The sequence below is a fragment of the Lygodium microphyllum genome, chromosome 14 (assembly GCF_053477565.2).
Source record: "Lygodium microphyllum isolate KBCC chromosome 14, Lygodium_microphyllum_v1.1.10, whole genome shotgun sequence".
NCBI classification, from domain to species: Eukaryota; Viridiplantae; Streptophyta; class Polypodiopsida; order Schizaeales; family Lygodiaceae; genus Lygodium; species Lygodium microphyllum.
In genome coordinates, this window is record NC_141148.1 from 3935425 (window position 1) to 3952423 (window position 16999).

At 42.5% G+C, this 16999-nt stretch overlaps 1 pseudogene; it reads left to right on the forward strand.

The window, feature by feature from the left end:
• Window positions 1–815: 815 nt before the first annotated feature.
• LOC148025269 (2-methoxy-6-polyprenyl-1,4-benzoquinol methylase, mitochondrial pseudogene) lies at window positions 816–1541 on the forward strand (annotated as a pseudogene).
• Window positions 1542–16999: the final 15458 nt, after the last annotated feature.

Here is a 16999-nt window from a genome sequence, read left to right on the forward strand (position 1 = left end):
TCAAGATTGTGTTTATAAGTCCAAGTTACTCTATCTTGGAACCTAATTCACTTGAGTTATAATTCTTTATCTCAATCATGTTTTATGTTTATAAACTTTGTGTGCCATAGCTAGCATAGCTCTAGATTCGTGTTTCTTAACATGGTGTCAAAGCCATGGCTGAGGTAGGTAGCTAGTAGTGTGATTTCTTCTTCTTTGCAAGGTCTACAATTTGTCCCTCTTTCATTCTTCTCCTTGTATAAGTCCACATCCTATTTCCATCTCAATTTCTTCAAGCCATCCACACATTAATTGTCTTGTATGAGGTGAAGGAGCTCAAGAAAGGACGCGCTACTCAAGAAACTTGGTTTGAGGTTCGCATTGGAGGTGCTAAGAAAGGGGAATAGCTTGGTTCTAGGGTCTACTTTTGTCTCTGACAGAGACTGAAAAGAGAGAACGGAGAGATGGTGCTCTTCTTCTTCCTCCCCACCATAATTATTATATAGGGTTATTGCCATATCCGGCACTGTGATTCGCAAATCTCTCAAGACCATTGGCCTCCTTCTGTGCACCTACCAGGTGATGAATCTAACGATGGTGGATTTGGTGATGCCGATTCTTCTCAAGTTTTTTGGGGAATAGGGGTTTGTCTGCGATCTAAGTGCGCTTTTTCTTATCGATCTTGCAGATATACGTGTTGGCCTTCTACACAGATTATAAACCACCCTAACATACGCTCCAAGTCAGCTCAGCCAAGCTCCTTGCTAACCAAGCCCTTTAGGAGGTCTGTTATTGGCATAAAACTTTACGTCTTGAGCAAGATGCAATGATGCGTGATGACGACGGTGGTAGCAAGATACTGTAGGAAAGGCTCGAGCTTGTCAGGTGCATTCATCAGAAACAAGAGATCCTTCCACTACCCAGCAGCTACTCTTGGCTCTGGAGCACTGTTGCAGAAGGAGAGAGAGAGAGTTGTAGGTGATACTAAGCGCACTGAATCACAATCTCACATAGCTAGCTTTGGGTTCAAAGAAGTGCCAGAGGAGGAGAAAGAAAGACTCATTGGTGATGTGTTCAAAAGTGTGGCTTCCAACTATGACTTTATGAATGATATCATGAGTACAGGGCTGCATCGTCTTTGGAAAGATAGATTAGTGTCAAAACTATCACCGTTTCCTGGTATGCAACATCTGGATGTGGGTGGTGGTATAGGTGATGTTGCATTTCGTGTTCTATAAGCAATACATTCTCGTAAACGTATAGGCATACCTACCCAATCTTCTAATGTATAGGCAAAGGATGATACACGAGTCTTTGTATGTGATATCAATCCAGCTATGCTCAATGTTGGGAAAAAGAGAACCCAAGAGAGAGGACTTGGGGGTGCACAATCATTAGTGTGGGTGGAAGGAGATGCAAAGGCTCTTGGTTTTCAAGATAATAGTATGGATGGATATACGATTGCATTTGGCATAAGGAATGTGACCCATATTGACAAGGTTGAAACATTGAAAGATGCAACTATCTCACAAAATAGAGTGGATCAATGCCTATTACCATAAAGGCAGACTGAGCTTTGCAAATTGAGAACTTTGAAAGAGAGCATGCCAACATGATGCGTTATAAGAAGACTGGAGCAAAATGTCAAGTACCATGCACCAACAAAAGGGACAAAGAGCATAAGCAAGCAAAAGGAGTATGAAGACAAAGAAGAAAGAATGCCAAAGAAGCATGAAGAAGAATATGCTTTCTGCTGCTATAAACAAAATGTTTTGCAAAAATTTTTCATCATGGATCATGTTTTCCCTTAGTGGATCTACTTCCCATAGTGGATGTAACAAACTCTACCGAAAATGTAAAGTTTCAAGCTTGACCTAACTAAGGCTGCCAAAGAGCTAGTCTCGTGGTCCATCTCCACATGTAGGGGGGCAAATGCCAGCAGGTGTGGGAACTCATCATTTGAGGAGGGGTGTTGAGAATAGCAAATGATGCCTCATATGTATGCCCATAGAGGCTTGCCCATAAGTGGCTTTGTATGAAAGATAGACATATGATGTATGCTCTATGAAAATATGTCCAAAATCCCATATGCACAATGAGTACAATGGTACTATCCAAAAAGCTATAAAGGTATGTACTTGTTGACACTCATTTCAATGCAATAGTACAATCATTATGTGTCACTCAAGATTGTGTTTATGAGTCCAAGTTAATCTATCTTGGAACCTAATTCACTTGAGTTGTAATTCTTTATTGAAAGGGAGCGACAGATCAAAGGTTGGACTCGAGAGCTATGGCGGGAGAGCAAGAGCAAGAAAGGGAGAGACTAGAAATGGGAACTCCAAAAGTCACAATGTGTGACCGGGCCTTCCTTTATTCAAACTGTCACTAAAATAATAAAGAATAAAGTAATGGTGACGGGCGCCCGCCACCTGCAGTGTGCAGTGGCGGTGACTGTCAGTGTAGTAATACATGGGCGGCTAGGCAGAGGCACCTTTACCCCCAACAACCTCCCACTTAAAGGTGAATCTGCCCTAGTGAGGAGTGAAAAGAAAAAGAAAAAGACAGTACAACATGTACACATGTACAACAGGATGAGGAAAGACGTCATCTCATCCCACGCCCATCAACCTCCTAAGGAAGGCAAAGTGCTCTGTAGAGAGGCTTTTCGTGAGCAGATCTGCAGGATTCTAGTCAGTCGAGAACTTGACAAGATCAATAGACTTGTCCTCAACGACCCCACGTATGAAGTGATACCTCACCTCAATGTGTTTCGTCTTCGCATGGAAGACCAGATTCTTAGCTAACTGAATAGCACTCATAGAATCCGAGTGCAGTGTAGGGATAGCATTAATACCAAGGTCAGCAACTAAATGACCCAACCAAATGGCCTCCTTGCAAGCCTCAGTGGCTGCAACATACTCGGCCTCTGTAGTAGAAAGGGCCGTGCATTTCTACACCCTGGACATCCAAGAAACAGCACCTCCAGCATAGGTGAATACATAGCCGGAAGTGGACTTCCTACTATTTGCATGTCCTGCATAATCAAAGTCAGTGTACCCCACAACTCCTGTATCCTGGCTGCCATAGCATATGCACATATCTGTAGTGCCCTTCAGGTATCTCATGATACCCTTCATGGCATCCCAATGCTTCTTGCCAGGTGTAGCCATATAGCGTGCCACAACACCAACTACAAAGGCAATATCTAGACGAGTGGCTATCATGGCATACATAAGACTGCCCACTGCAGATGCATAGGGAATCTTGGCCATCTTGGCCCTCTGCTCATCTGTCTGCAGACAATCAGCCTGTGATACCTTCACATAAGAAGGCAATGGATAGCCAATAGGCTTTACGTCCTGCATGCAGAAGCGCTCAAGGACTTTATGAATGTAGTCCCTCTGTGACAAGTAGAGGAGTCCCTGATACCTGTCGCGTCTAATGCACATACCAAGTATGTGAGCGGCCTATCCCAGATCTTTCATCTCAAAGCTCTTCTTGAGCTGAGCCTTAAGAGCATCTAGCTCATCATGAGCTTTCCCTGCTATTAACATATCATCCACACAGAGTACCAAAATCAATAAAGAACCATCACGGGCTTTCTTTGTGTAAAGACACGGATCCATAGCACTCTGGTTGTAGCCCTGTGACTGGATAAAGGCATCAAACTTATGATACCACTCCCTAGGTGACTGTTTCAAGCCATAAAGACTTTTCTTCAATTCGCACACTAAGTGCTCCCTGCCAGGTTCTGCAAAGCCCTTAGGCTGCTCCATATAAATCTCATCATGAAAGTCCCCATGTAAGAAAGCCGTCTTGACATCCATCTAGTATAAATCCAAGTCAAGCTGAGCAACCAAAGCCAAGACTAAGCGCAGGGTGGTCATCTTAACCACAGGAGAAAAGACCTCATCAAAGTCCACACCATGCTCCTGCTTAAAACCCTTTGCTACCAATCTAGCCTTGTATACCGGCTTGGGGTGTCTAGGGGTACTTTTTAGCTTGTACATCCACTTTCATGGCAAAGCCTTCTTGCCCGTTGGCAAGGAAACTAAATCCCAAGTGTCATTCTTATGCAGGGAGTCTATCTCAGACTACATAGCCCTGTCCCAGGAGTGACTATCACCCCTGCACATAGCCTCATCATAAGTGAAAGACTCTCCTGCATCTGTAACTAAGACATAATGCATCGAGGGCTGAAATCTATCAGGTGGATGTCTGTCTCTAGTAGATCGTCTCATGGCAGGCTCTACTGCCTACCCAACTGCCTGTCCAACACCCTGACCATGAGCATCTGCTGCAACTGTAGGCTGTCCAACTGGCTGTGCGGGAGCTCTCGGCTCCTCTTGAAATATGACCCTGCGGATCTCAACAACTCTCTCAGGCTGCCTATGCATTTTGTCTTCATGGAAGACTACATCATGACTACGGATGACTTTCTGCACATGCAGATCCTAGAGATGATAACCCATCTCGCCTACATCCCTATAATCAAGGAAAATGCATTTGACACTCTTGGGATCTAGCTTACTTATCTTGTCCCTAGGGACATGGCAAAATGCCTCACATCCAAAGACATGGAGATGCGCATAAGAGGGGGGTTTTCCATTTCCATACCTCCTCTGCAACCTAGAAATCCAAACCACTAGAGGGTGATCTGTTTATAACATGCACAGCTATACCAACTGCCTCAACCCAAAAGCTCTGTGGTAGGCCTGCATGGCTAAGCATACTACGTACATGCTCCTGGATAGTTCTATTCATCCACTCAATCAAACCATTCTGGGGGGGGGTGTAGGGGGCGGTCAACTGATGCTTAATACCCCTCTCATCACATAACTACTCAAAAGCACGTGAGACATACTCACCCCCATTATCTGTCCTTAGGCATTTTAGCCTATACCCAGACTAGTTCTCAACCAATGCAAGCCATCTCTGAAACACAGCCAAGACATCGGATTTTAGCTTAATGGGATAAGCCCAAACCTTTCGTGAAAAATCATCTATGAACATAACAGAATACTTTGCACTACCCATAGACTGACAAGGCATGGGACAAACATCCGAATGTACCAATGCCAAGGGCTCACTCATGCATGGCCTACCAAACTTCTTATACGTAGACCTAGTCTACCTGCCATAAAGACAATGCTCACATGAATCAAAACATGTATAATCAAGGGGCGGTAAGTACTGCAAACCAAAAAGCATTTTCATTCCCTTCAAAGACATATGGCCCAAACGGGCATGCCAAAGAGATACATGTGGGATAGAACCCACAGACAAAACATGATCAAGGGAAGAAGCTGATACAATCAAGGGGTAGAGACTGCCAGCCTTGGCACCTCTCACAATCACAAGTCTATCACGAGTGATCTTCCATGCAGAGTCTCCAAAAGATACATGATAACCTGCGTCATCAAGCTGTCCAGCTGACATGAGATTGCGTGTCAAAGTAGGTATATGACGTACATCTTGCATAACAAAACTGCTGCCAGAAGGAAACTGCAGTCTAACATCACCAATGCCCACAATATCAAGAGAGCTGTCATCACCCAAGTGCACAGTACCCAAAACAGTACGGTATGAATGAAACCACTCTCGACAAGGTGTCACATGAAAGGATGCACCTGAGTCCAAGAGCCAACATTGTGCATACATAGAGTGTATCTCTATCATTTGTGAAGCACTAGAAGAAGCTGCAAGCATATAATCATCATCATCAGCATCCTCAGGTTGCATAACATTGATCTCTTTAATTTTAACACTGGACTTTGCAGGTACTATGCTGCGATCAAAAGACTTATCCTGCACTTTGTCTTTCCCCTTATCTTTGCGCCTTTCATTGCGCAATTCATGGCATTGTGGCCTAATATGGCCCTTTTTCCCACAATGGTGACAAGTAACATCTGCATTCCTGCCACGGGATTTGCTATGTGACTTCCCACGAGACTTGGACCGAGATTTCTGAGAATCCCGTCCACAGCCACTACCACTCCCATGCTTTCCATATCCATCATTCCTGCCTCTAACTGTCATAGCATGAGACACATGAGAGGCATCCAAATTCTTACGGTTAACCTCTTCTTGCAGAAGAGCACTCTCAACATCAGATAATTTCAAGGTAGCAATAGAGGCACATAATGCAGTGCAGAATATATCGCATGACTCATTAAGAGTACCAAGCAAGAAAAGAGGAGTGACATCCTCTACAAAAGTGATGTCCTACGAAGTCAAGTTCTTGAGTATAGCATGGAACTAGCTCAAGTGAGCAGACATAGTCACATTCTCCTTCATGTGCAGATCCATAAGCTGCTTCAGCCAATATATTTGACTCGCTGGACTTTTCTTGTCATAGAGATTCTTGATTTTATCCCACAACTTCCATGCACTCTTCCTCAAATACATTGTAGTGAACCTGTTCTGTGAGAGACAATACAATGGTGGACTTGCATAACTCATCAAGCTCAAGCCATTCCTCATCTGGCATAGTTGCAGGCGAGTGCCCGCTTAACCTCAAAGGTTTAATTTGCAATTTTCGCACCAACACCTGCCAAATCTGGCTCTTCCAATAAGAGTAATTCGTACCATCAAGCTTAGTGATGTTGAAAATAGCATGATCAATGGACAAACTTGTCATAATGCAGGCTGGAAGACTGTAGACAGTTCAAAACTGCTTGTTGTTTACTGCAGAAAATGACTAAAAAATCACCAAAATCGAGGGAAAATGGTGAGAAAAGTGGAACCAATGTTACTTCCCACCAAGTACTAGTGAAAATACATCATTTCAGAGTGTTTCAGCATGAAAAATCCATGTCAGTCCATACATATATGCTTGCTGTAATAAATTTCAAATTTCAATAAAAGAGAGCTAACAGTGCCAAAATCGGATTCCAAGGCAATCAGATACTGCCAAGACCAAAACCGGCATCATGCGGGCATAGCATAAGCATATGGCAGTCGATAAGCATGAATCCAACACCCAAGTATGTCATACAAACATCTGCCAATGAGTAGACACACCCCCCAGGCAACGGGGCAAAGTGTTCCTGCTACTACCAAAACTTGACACAAGTAGGTGTCAGTTCACAAAGATACAGATCCAAAACTGAGACTTAGCTCATAAGCATACAGTGAACCAAGACATATGATATATCATCCCAAAAGGTAAGAAGTCCCAAAGTCTCAAGTGTCTGTAATTGCTCAATAGCATGTAACGGCTCAATGCATAAAAGTACCACCTACTCAATGTCTGATAAGCATTCAAGAATGCTCCCACTGGCACAAAAGTCATATGTACGAGCTCAAGAGCTCAAGCCAAGGCAAGACACAATGTCAATGACATAAGTCCAAGACAATACATCAATAGTACATCCCGAACATATAGGCGGTAGAGCATCAATATGTAGCATTCTTCAGCATGTAAGACATCAAATACATCCCAATCCAAACTCTGACAAGCCAAGTAACATCCAAGACTATTCCAGATAATCCAAAATGCATCCAAGGTGGAGCTTCAAGATTTTAGTTTTAGGAACCTAGAATGCATTCACCTAGGAAACACACAAAAAAAGAGAAATGTAAAAAGAAAACAGAAAAACCCTCACATTCGAGGTATGACATCGTGAATGGGTGGGGTAAGGACCCTAACAAGGTCTAGAAAAGAAACATTCTCAATCAGTCCAGAGTAAAGGATGTTTGCATGGGTTTATACAAGATGGACACACAAGGATGCGTTCCCACATTTATGATCTTACTAGATCAGGTTACGATAACCAACAAGTTTTATTCTGTTAAGAAACACAAATCTAGAGCTATGCTAGCTATGGCAGACGGAGGTTATAAACATAAAACATGATTGAGATAAATGTTGGGGGTAAAGGCGCCTCTGCCTAGCCACCCGTGTATCATTACACTGACAGTCACCGCCACTGCACTTTGCAGGTGGCGGGAACTCGTGTCTCATTTTATTCATGCCACGATGTTGAAGTTGCTATTTACATGCAATCATTCAAGTGCCACATTTGTTTAATAATAATTTTAAAAATAAATGTTTTTAAAAACTCAAGTAAAAACTAAAAATGCATAAAAATATTTAAATATTTAAAACACTACTAAACAAATTCAAAAAAATCATGAAGCAACTTATAATAAAATAAACCCTTATCGTCATATACATGCATGTGCTTTGCACCAAACATTATCTAATTGCAAAAAGGAATGGCATTTGTAGAGACCCTTGTCGAGTCAAAGTCAAAGTGGGGTTGGGTTGTGAAACTCAATTTACCTTGTATTAACATGCTTAATTCAAATTAACTGCTATATAATTTTATAACTTATAAAAGGAATACGAATAGTAGTCATCCACTCATCTCACAACACCATAGTTTGACGAAATATGCTTATGGGGATGGTATTATTAGTTAAGGTCTGTCTTATTAGTCGTCTTTTCTGTTTGTCAGTTTGTGATCATGTTATAAGTCTATTGTCATTTGTATTTGGACTTTGGTTTTAGTGTTAGAGTTTGCATTATGCTTAATCTTTGTTTTCCTTTTGTGTATTTGATTATAGGGTTTCAGGGTGCATGTCTATTGCACATCATGAAGCTATTGATCACACGTGTACATAGGTCATGTTGAAAATTTTACATAAGTTGTGGATTGTTTGGTCTAGTCCTATTGGTCTATGTTATTTTTTTATTTTCTCTTAATGGTAATCTCTATGTTGGTTTTTGCAGGAATTCCCTTTCTCATTTCTCGGTTTCTGTATGTGTGATATATCCTTTGTAGTCTGAATAGCACCCCCATTGATAGTGGTTCAGCATGTCCCACTACCAGTTTACGATTACTCCTTGTTGTGGATGGAGATTGTATTCATTGAGCTAGTCTCCATCTTTTTGCTACCCTCACATTCCCACTTGTGGATGCTACACTATGTTATTCCTTTCTAGAATCCTATAGAAAGCATTCAGGCTTAGTGTATGATCGTAGCTTCTATTTATCTTCTGCCAAAATCAATGAAGCTCTACTTTTACACCTTTCAACTTCTCCTATTCCTAGCGACAACTATTTGTTATTTGTGAGGAGATTCTTGCTCTTCTTCAAAAAGAGACTTCCACTTTCTATGTATTGTTGTTAAAATAGAATGAGGCTATTTTCAAGAATGCCTCTATGCAATAGAATAAGTAAAAGAACACTATACCATCATTAAATTAGCAAAAAGTAGTAGTTGTCCCAACATTGTATAGAGTGCGATAAGATTTTTAAATCATAGATCGATCAATGTCTTCGAGTTTCTTACAAGATGCATTTCTCAGTTGTGCAATCTTACAAACCATGTAGCAAATAATCATGGTCAAATGACACATCACCTTTGTTATGAGTTGCTTTATTGCATTGTGCAACCAATTTTGCATATTAATCCACTTACATCAAATTAAGGGGGCCATATCACCCTCAATATTAATCAATGTAATAATGATTATTTGCTTTAAATAAGTAGCTTGTTGTATTGCTAAGCTAGCTATCATCATAGAAAGCAACCATTGTAGGTATCAAAGCACAATGTGGACAAACTACAATGAGGGTAATAGAAGATGAATCTACCATATTGTAGTCCTCTCAAGAATAAGAACTGAGAATGAGTTTGAAAACAAAATTGAGAATGTAGGCTCAAACTAGCCAAGGGATATGGTTCAAACAATGATAATCTACAAGCCTACGACTTAAGACAATCACGGTCATAAACTTTCCCATAGTTTATTAGTTTGAGAATATAGAGGAAGAAGCAACAAGATTTACATAGCCATTGTCACATCCATAGATCCTCAACCTTGTTTGAAAGATCACTAGAAGTGAATAGAGGAATACCAATGGATGGTTTCGATTGACTTTTAGTGTCATCACTATTTGTGTTTGCTTAGAGCATTGGTATTTCTTAAAGGGAAGTAGAAACCAGGAGGAAGAAGCTTGGCAGTGAGAGCTATGGCGGATGGAGAGCAAGAGCAAGAGAGAGAGAGAAACTCTAAGTGGGAACTGCAACAACCACAATGTGTGGCCGAGCCTTCATTTATTCAAACTATCACTAAAAGAATAAAGAATAAGTGATTGTGACAGGCGCCCGCCACCTATAGTGTGCAGTGGCGGGTACTGTCAGTGTAGTAAAGTGTAGTAATACACGGGCGGCTAGGCGGAGGTGCCTTTACCCCTAACAACCTCCCACTTAAAGGCCAATCTGCCCTAGTGAGAGAGAAAAAGAAAAGAAAAGACAGTATAACATGTACACATGTATAATAGGATGAGAAAAAAGACATAATCTCATCCAACGCCCATCAATCTCTTGAGGGAAGGCAAAGTGCTCTGTAGTGAGGCTCTTCGTGAGCAAGTCTGCAGGATTTTTCTTAGTCGGAATCTTGACAAGGTCAACAGACCTGTCCTCAACGACCTTGCGAATGAAGTGATACCTCATCTCAATATGTTTCGTCTTTTCATGGAAGACCGGATTCTTGGCCAACTGAATGGCACTCATAGAATCCGAATGCAGTGTAGGCATAGCATCTGTCATACCAAGGTCTGCAATCAAACAGCCTAACCAGATAGCCTCCTTGCAAGCCTCTGTGGCTGCAATATACTCAACCTCTATAGTAGAAAGAGCCGTACACTTCTGCGCCCTGGACATCCAAGAGATAGCCCCTCCAGCATAAGTGAACACATAGCCAGAAGTGGACTTCCTACTATCCACATGTCCTGCATAATTAGAGTCAGTGTACCCCACGACTTCTGTATCTTGGTTGCCATAGCAAATACACATATCTAATGTGCCCTTCAAGTACCTCATGATACCCTTCACGGCATCCCAATGTTTCTTACCAGGTGTAGCTATATAACGTGCCACAACCCCAACTGCAAAAGCAATATCTGGACAAGTGGCTATCATGGCATACATAAGACTGGCCACAGTTGATGCATAGGGAATCTTGGCCATCTCGGCCCTCTACTCATCTATCAGCGGACAATCGGCCTGTGAAACCTTCACATGAGAAGGTAATGGACAACCAATAGGCTTAACATCCTGCATATGGAAGCGCTCAAGGACTTTATGAATGTACTTCCTCTGTGACACATAGAGTAGTCCTTGAGATCAGAATGCCTCACATCCAAAGACACGCAAATGATCATAAGAGGGGGGCTTGCCTGCCCATACCTCCTCTGCGACCTGAAAGTCAATGCCATTGCTAGGTGAACTGTTAATGAGATGCACTACAGTAGTAACTGCCTCATCCCAAAATTGTTGCGGTAAGATAGCCTAGCTAAGCATGCTACGGACCCTTTCCTGAATGGTCCTATTCATGCATTCAGCCATACCATTTTGGGGAGGGGTGTAAGGGGCGGTCAGCTGACGCTTAATACCCCACTCATCACAAAACTTCTCAAAAGCACGTGATACATGCTTACCCCCATTATCTGACCTTGGGCATTTCAGCCTATTCCCAGACTAGTTCTCTGCTAATGCAAGCCAATGCTGAAATGTGTCTAAGACATTGGATTTTATTTTATGGGATAAGCCCAAACCTTACATGAGTAATCATCTATGAAAGTAACAAAATACTTTGCCCCACCTAGTGATTGACAAGGCATGGGCCCACATACATCTGAGTGCACAAGAGCCTAGGGCTCACCCATGCGTTTCTTACCATACTTTTTATGCGTATTCCTAGTCTGCCTACCATACAAACAATGATCACAAGAATCAAAAGGCGAAGAGTTAAAAGGCGGAAGATACTGCAAAGCACGCAGCATTTTCATTCCTTTAAGGAACATATGCCCCAAATGAGCATGCCAAAGGGATACATGGGGGATAGAACCCACATACAAAACATGATTCAAGGTAGCTCCAGATACAAGTAAGGGATAAAGGCTGCCAGACTTGGCATCTCTTGCAAGCACAAGCCTGCCATGAGTAATCTTCCATGTAGAGTCTCCAAAAGACACAAAATACCCTACATCATTAAGCTGTCCAGTTGAGATAAGGCTGCGAGTCAACACAGGTACGTGGCGTACATCATGCAAAACAAAAGAACTGCCAGAAAGAAATTGCAGCCTAACATCTCCAATGCCCATAATGTCAAGAGACATGTCATCACCAAGACACATAGAACCAGAGATGGTACGATAGATATGAAACCAATCTCTACAGGGTGTCACATGAAATGACGCACCCGAATCCAAAAGCCAACACTGCGCATACATAGAATGTGTCTCAAAAGCCTGTAAGACATTGCATGAAGAAGTTGCAAGTATGTAATCCTCATCTGAATCAGTGGCCTCCATGACATTAACCTCTTTTATCTTCATGCTGGACTTTGTAGGTACAATATTGTGCTCAGAAGACTTTTTCTGCACTTTTTCTTTTCCCTTTTCCTTGCACTTATCATCACGCATCTTATGGCATTGCGATCTAATATGTCCTGCTTGCCCACAATAATGACAAGTAAGATCAGACTTCCATCCACGAGACTTATTGTGGCCACGTGACTTTGACCTGGACTTTTGAGAGTCCTTGCCCTTATGATCATTATCATGCATGCCATGTCTGCCACCTCTAACAGTCAATGCATGTGAAGAGCGGGAAGCATCATTGTTTTTCCTGTTGATTTCCTCTATCAATAAAGCACTCTCAACATCTTTGATTTTCAGCCCATCAAGCTTGTTCGTGCATATGGCAGTATGGAAGACATCCCATGATTCAGGCAAGGTGCCAAGCAGAAACAACGGGCGCAAGTTGTCTTTGAACTCAATACCCTGTGAGAACATATTCTTCATGATAGGGATGTCCCCTGCTTCAAGCGAAGGTTCATTAACTACTTTAGCCAATACATCTGTGACGTAGGACTCTGCTGCGTATAAAGCTCCTAAATCTTTTCCCATAAGTCCCATGCACTCTGATTCTCATCTTCAACAACATTATGATGGACCTCTTCTGAGAGTGACAAGATGATGGTAGACTTGCATAACTCATCAACTTCCATCCAAATATCAGCATCTATATCCTCGGGTTTAGCACCCTTGAAACGCAATGGTTTAATCTGCAACTTCTGCATCAAAACCTGCCATATCTAGGACTTCCAATACCCATAGTTGGTACCATCCAACTTGGCAATGTTAAATAGAGCTGTGTCTTTAAAATGACTAGCCATATTGTCCCAAATCAAAGCAAAAAAGTAAAATTGCAGGTTGTTATAATTAGCAGAAAATGCACTAAAACCACTGCTAAAATTGGCTGAAAGAGTAGATATCACCAAGAGAACCACCTATCCACCAAATATGACCAAGATAACATCAAACAGTAAGCATTACCCTCATACAAGTGCTCGAAATCTGTATATTTCAGCTTGCTGGAATAAATTACAACAGTATGTAAAACTGTCCCAAAGTGAAGCAATCACTGATACATATGTCACTACAGTTGCCAAGTAGCAAGATACATCCAACAGTGAGTGTCAAGGGGCAAGAAGGTACCAAGAACTGTCAAACCAATAACCTGTCAAGCAAGATACATCTCATAGCTCTAGAAGTCATGCATGTAATGGGTCTTGGGGTAAGAGAAGAGACCAAGCACAAGCACAACTGATAGAGTAAGAAGCTCAATGCATAACCATCCAAGATGTATACAAAACTGACAAACCTGTGAGATAGAGATAGGTGCATGTCCCAATAGGCGTATCAAATCAGCCCACTACGGACTAACTGCAGATATAAAGCTCTCAAGAGAGCAAATGCATGTAATTGTCCCACAAGCTCAAGCTCAAGTGTAAGTAAAACTCTGTGTACATCCAAATATGCCAAGAGGCTCCCACTGGAAGTAAAGTCAGATGCAAATAGAGCAAGCAACACTCAAATACATCGAGTGCATAGCATCAGACATTCCAAATCCCAGTAGGGTACATTCAGAGCATAAGTCCCAAGCTATCTCACAAGCAGCCGGCCTTCCTTTATTCAAATTGTCACTAAAAGAATAAAGAATAAGTGACTATGATGGGCACCTGCCACCTGCAATGTGCAGTGGTGGGTATTGTCAGTGTAGTAAAGTGTAGTCATACATATGCGGCTAGGCAGAGGCGCCTTTACCCCCAACAATTTCCATCAGTATACCCATCACTACATTGACCTAAATAGTGACACATATATCAACACAACTACCAATGTCTTGTGATGCAAATAACGATAGCATATTGTGGGAAAAAAGGTTTGAATGTAGAGCATGGAACTTTTGCATTGTGAGACGAGCATGATTAAGAAAAGAGAGAGGGAGAGAGTATGAACGAAAGGAAGGGAGGTTGAGAGAGAGAGAGGGGGGGATGCCATCTACAAAAGAGGAGGAGACAACCAAGAAAAAGAGGTAGAGAAGGAGGGAAGCCACAAAGAAGAAGAGGAAGAAGATCGTGAATGAGGTCTTATTCGAGCTTTGAGGTAAGTTTATCCTTTGTTTTTTCCTTTTCTTCTCTTTCCTCTTTGTTTTTCTTTATGGAGGGATGCATAGAGAGAGATAAAGAGGGAGAGGGAGGGAGAGAAGAAGGGAGGTGGAGAGAGAGGGAGAGAAAAAGGGAGATAGGGGGAAGAGGGGGGATATATAGGGAGAGAGAAATATAGAGAGGGAGAGGGAAATAAAGAGAAATAGAGAGAGGGAGGGAGAGACAAAAATAAAGAGAGGAAGGAAGGAAGAGAGAGAAATGGAGACAGGGAGGGAGAAATAGAGAGAGAGAGAGAGGGGGCGGAGGGAGGGGTGGAGAGATATAGAGGTAGAGAGAGGAAATGGATGGAGAGGGAGGGAGGGAGAGAGAAATAGAGAGGGAGGTAAAGATTAGCAAAAGGAAAGGGATAGAAAGAGGAAGAGGAAAGGGATAGAGAGGTCAAGAGAGAAAAGGGATAGAGATGGAGAGGGAGAGAGAGATAGAGAGACGAAGCTAGAGAGATAGAGAGGGAAGGGATAGAGAGGGGAAGAGAAAGAGAGAGAGGGAGGGAGGGATAGAGAGGTAGAGAGAGAAGTGAGAGGGAGAGGGAGGGGAAAATGGAAATAGGGAGAGAGAAATAGAGAGGGAAAGGGAAAGGGAGGGATAAATAGAGGGGGAGGGGTAGAGAGGAAGAGAGAAATAGAGGTAGAGGTAGAGACATGGAGAGAGAGAGAGAGAGAGAGAGAGAGAGAGAGAGAGAGAGAGAGAGAGAGAGTGTGTGTGTGTGTGTGTGTGTGATGCACGTGCACTTGTTCTCACTCAACACGGTACAGAAAGGTAACACGATATGTGAGAGCTAGGTTGGTATACTCTTGTATTATTCAATCAAAGGACTACACCTTTGTGATGCCACGCATAAGAGGGTTCACCACATTGGGTATAGGGAATCACATGTAGATTGGAAACCAAGTAAGGCTCAAAGTCATTACTACTCCCTATATAGGTGTTTCTGATAGAAACATCATGGTATAGCTACAAAGCCCTTACACTCACCCTCGCTTATTGGGTTGCTTTCCTCAGCAATCCAAGGGTAGAGGTTATTTGACTCATCCTGAGTCTTAACACAAATTCTACTAACAAGCTAGCCAATGTCTACTGGTCTAGGACTTGAGACATTAGCGAGGTCTTAATGTAGCTTTTACTATCAGACTGGTCAGTGTCTGCCGCACTAGGATTTGGGTGTCTTAACACAACTTTTTCTAGCAAGTTGGTCAATGTTGTCTCGCCTATCTAGACTTGTTTGGGGTCTTTGGTTTATTCAAGCTACCATGCAAGTCCACCCTTGACCTAATTACATATGAGGAGTGGAGGTGTTACTAGGCCTATGATGAATTCCATTTGGATTACTCAAGGGGTATTGGAAGAATTGGTGGGATTCTCCTTGAGCTAGATGGCAAAGGCCTTTGCCACGTTCTCACTTTTTCCAAGTGGATTCCTTGAGAGGGCATTGTTTCCACTTAGTGAGGTACTTAGGGTACCCTTTGTGTTCCTAGCGCCAAAGGAATGCTTCTACTTTGAAGGGGCCATTGGAATGAAGAAGTGGTACCTGGGAAGTTGCACCTCAGTTTTCGGAATTGTCAATGCTAGGAAGCCGTGTTTCACCTTCGGGTGGTGGTTTTGTGCCACTGGGAAGATGCATCATGTCTTTAGATATTGGTTGGTGTCCGGGTCGCCATGTCGAGGTCGTCACAGCGGCGATTGACATGACATGGTCGACACGATGGGGGTCGGTGATGTGGGGCGCTGCGATGTGGGGCGACATGATGTGGGTCATTTTGGCACGATTTCTTTGGGGCACTAGATCTCCTCTCTTGCTTCCCTGAGCACTTCTTCACTTTGAGCAAGAGTTTCTCTGATACCAAGTGTGATGCAGCTACACTCGTTCACTCACTCAACATGGCACAGAAAGGTAACACGATTTGTGAAAGCAAGGTATACTCTTGTATTATTCAATCAAAGAATGGTACAACATAGGCACATCCTAGATCTACACCCTCATAACGCCGCACATAAGAGGATTCACCACTGGGTATAGGGAATCACATGTAGAGTGGAAACCAAGCAAGGCTCAGAGTCGCTACTACTCCCTATATAGGTGTTTCTAGTAGCAACGCCATGGTATAACTACAAAGCCCTTATAGAGGGAGAGGGAGAGGGAAATAGAGGGATGGGTAGAGAGGGGTAGAGAGGGAGAGTAGAGAAATAGAGAGAGAGGGGGGAAAGAGCATGTCAATGGAAACCTTATGCTCCTTGGGTCTTATCTACTAAAGATGAGTACATAGTGAAGCAAATCGTTAGGTCTCTCTGTATGTCGATGGGTATGATGCGTTCTCTCAAGTTCACATTTCCTAAAGATGACCAACTAATAGGACTAAAATCCCATGATTGACACAATATATGCCAAGTTTGTTTCGATTGTGATAGTCATTGACTTGATGAAATAAATTTGTATTTCTTATTTTGCATCGATCTATAGTATATAATGCATTAAATTACTGGTAGGGGTTG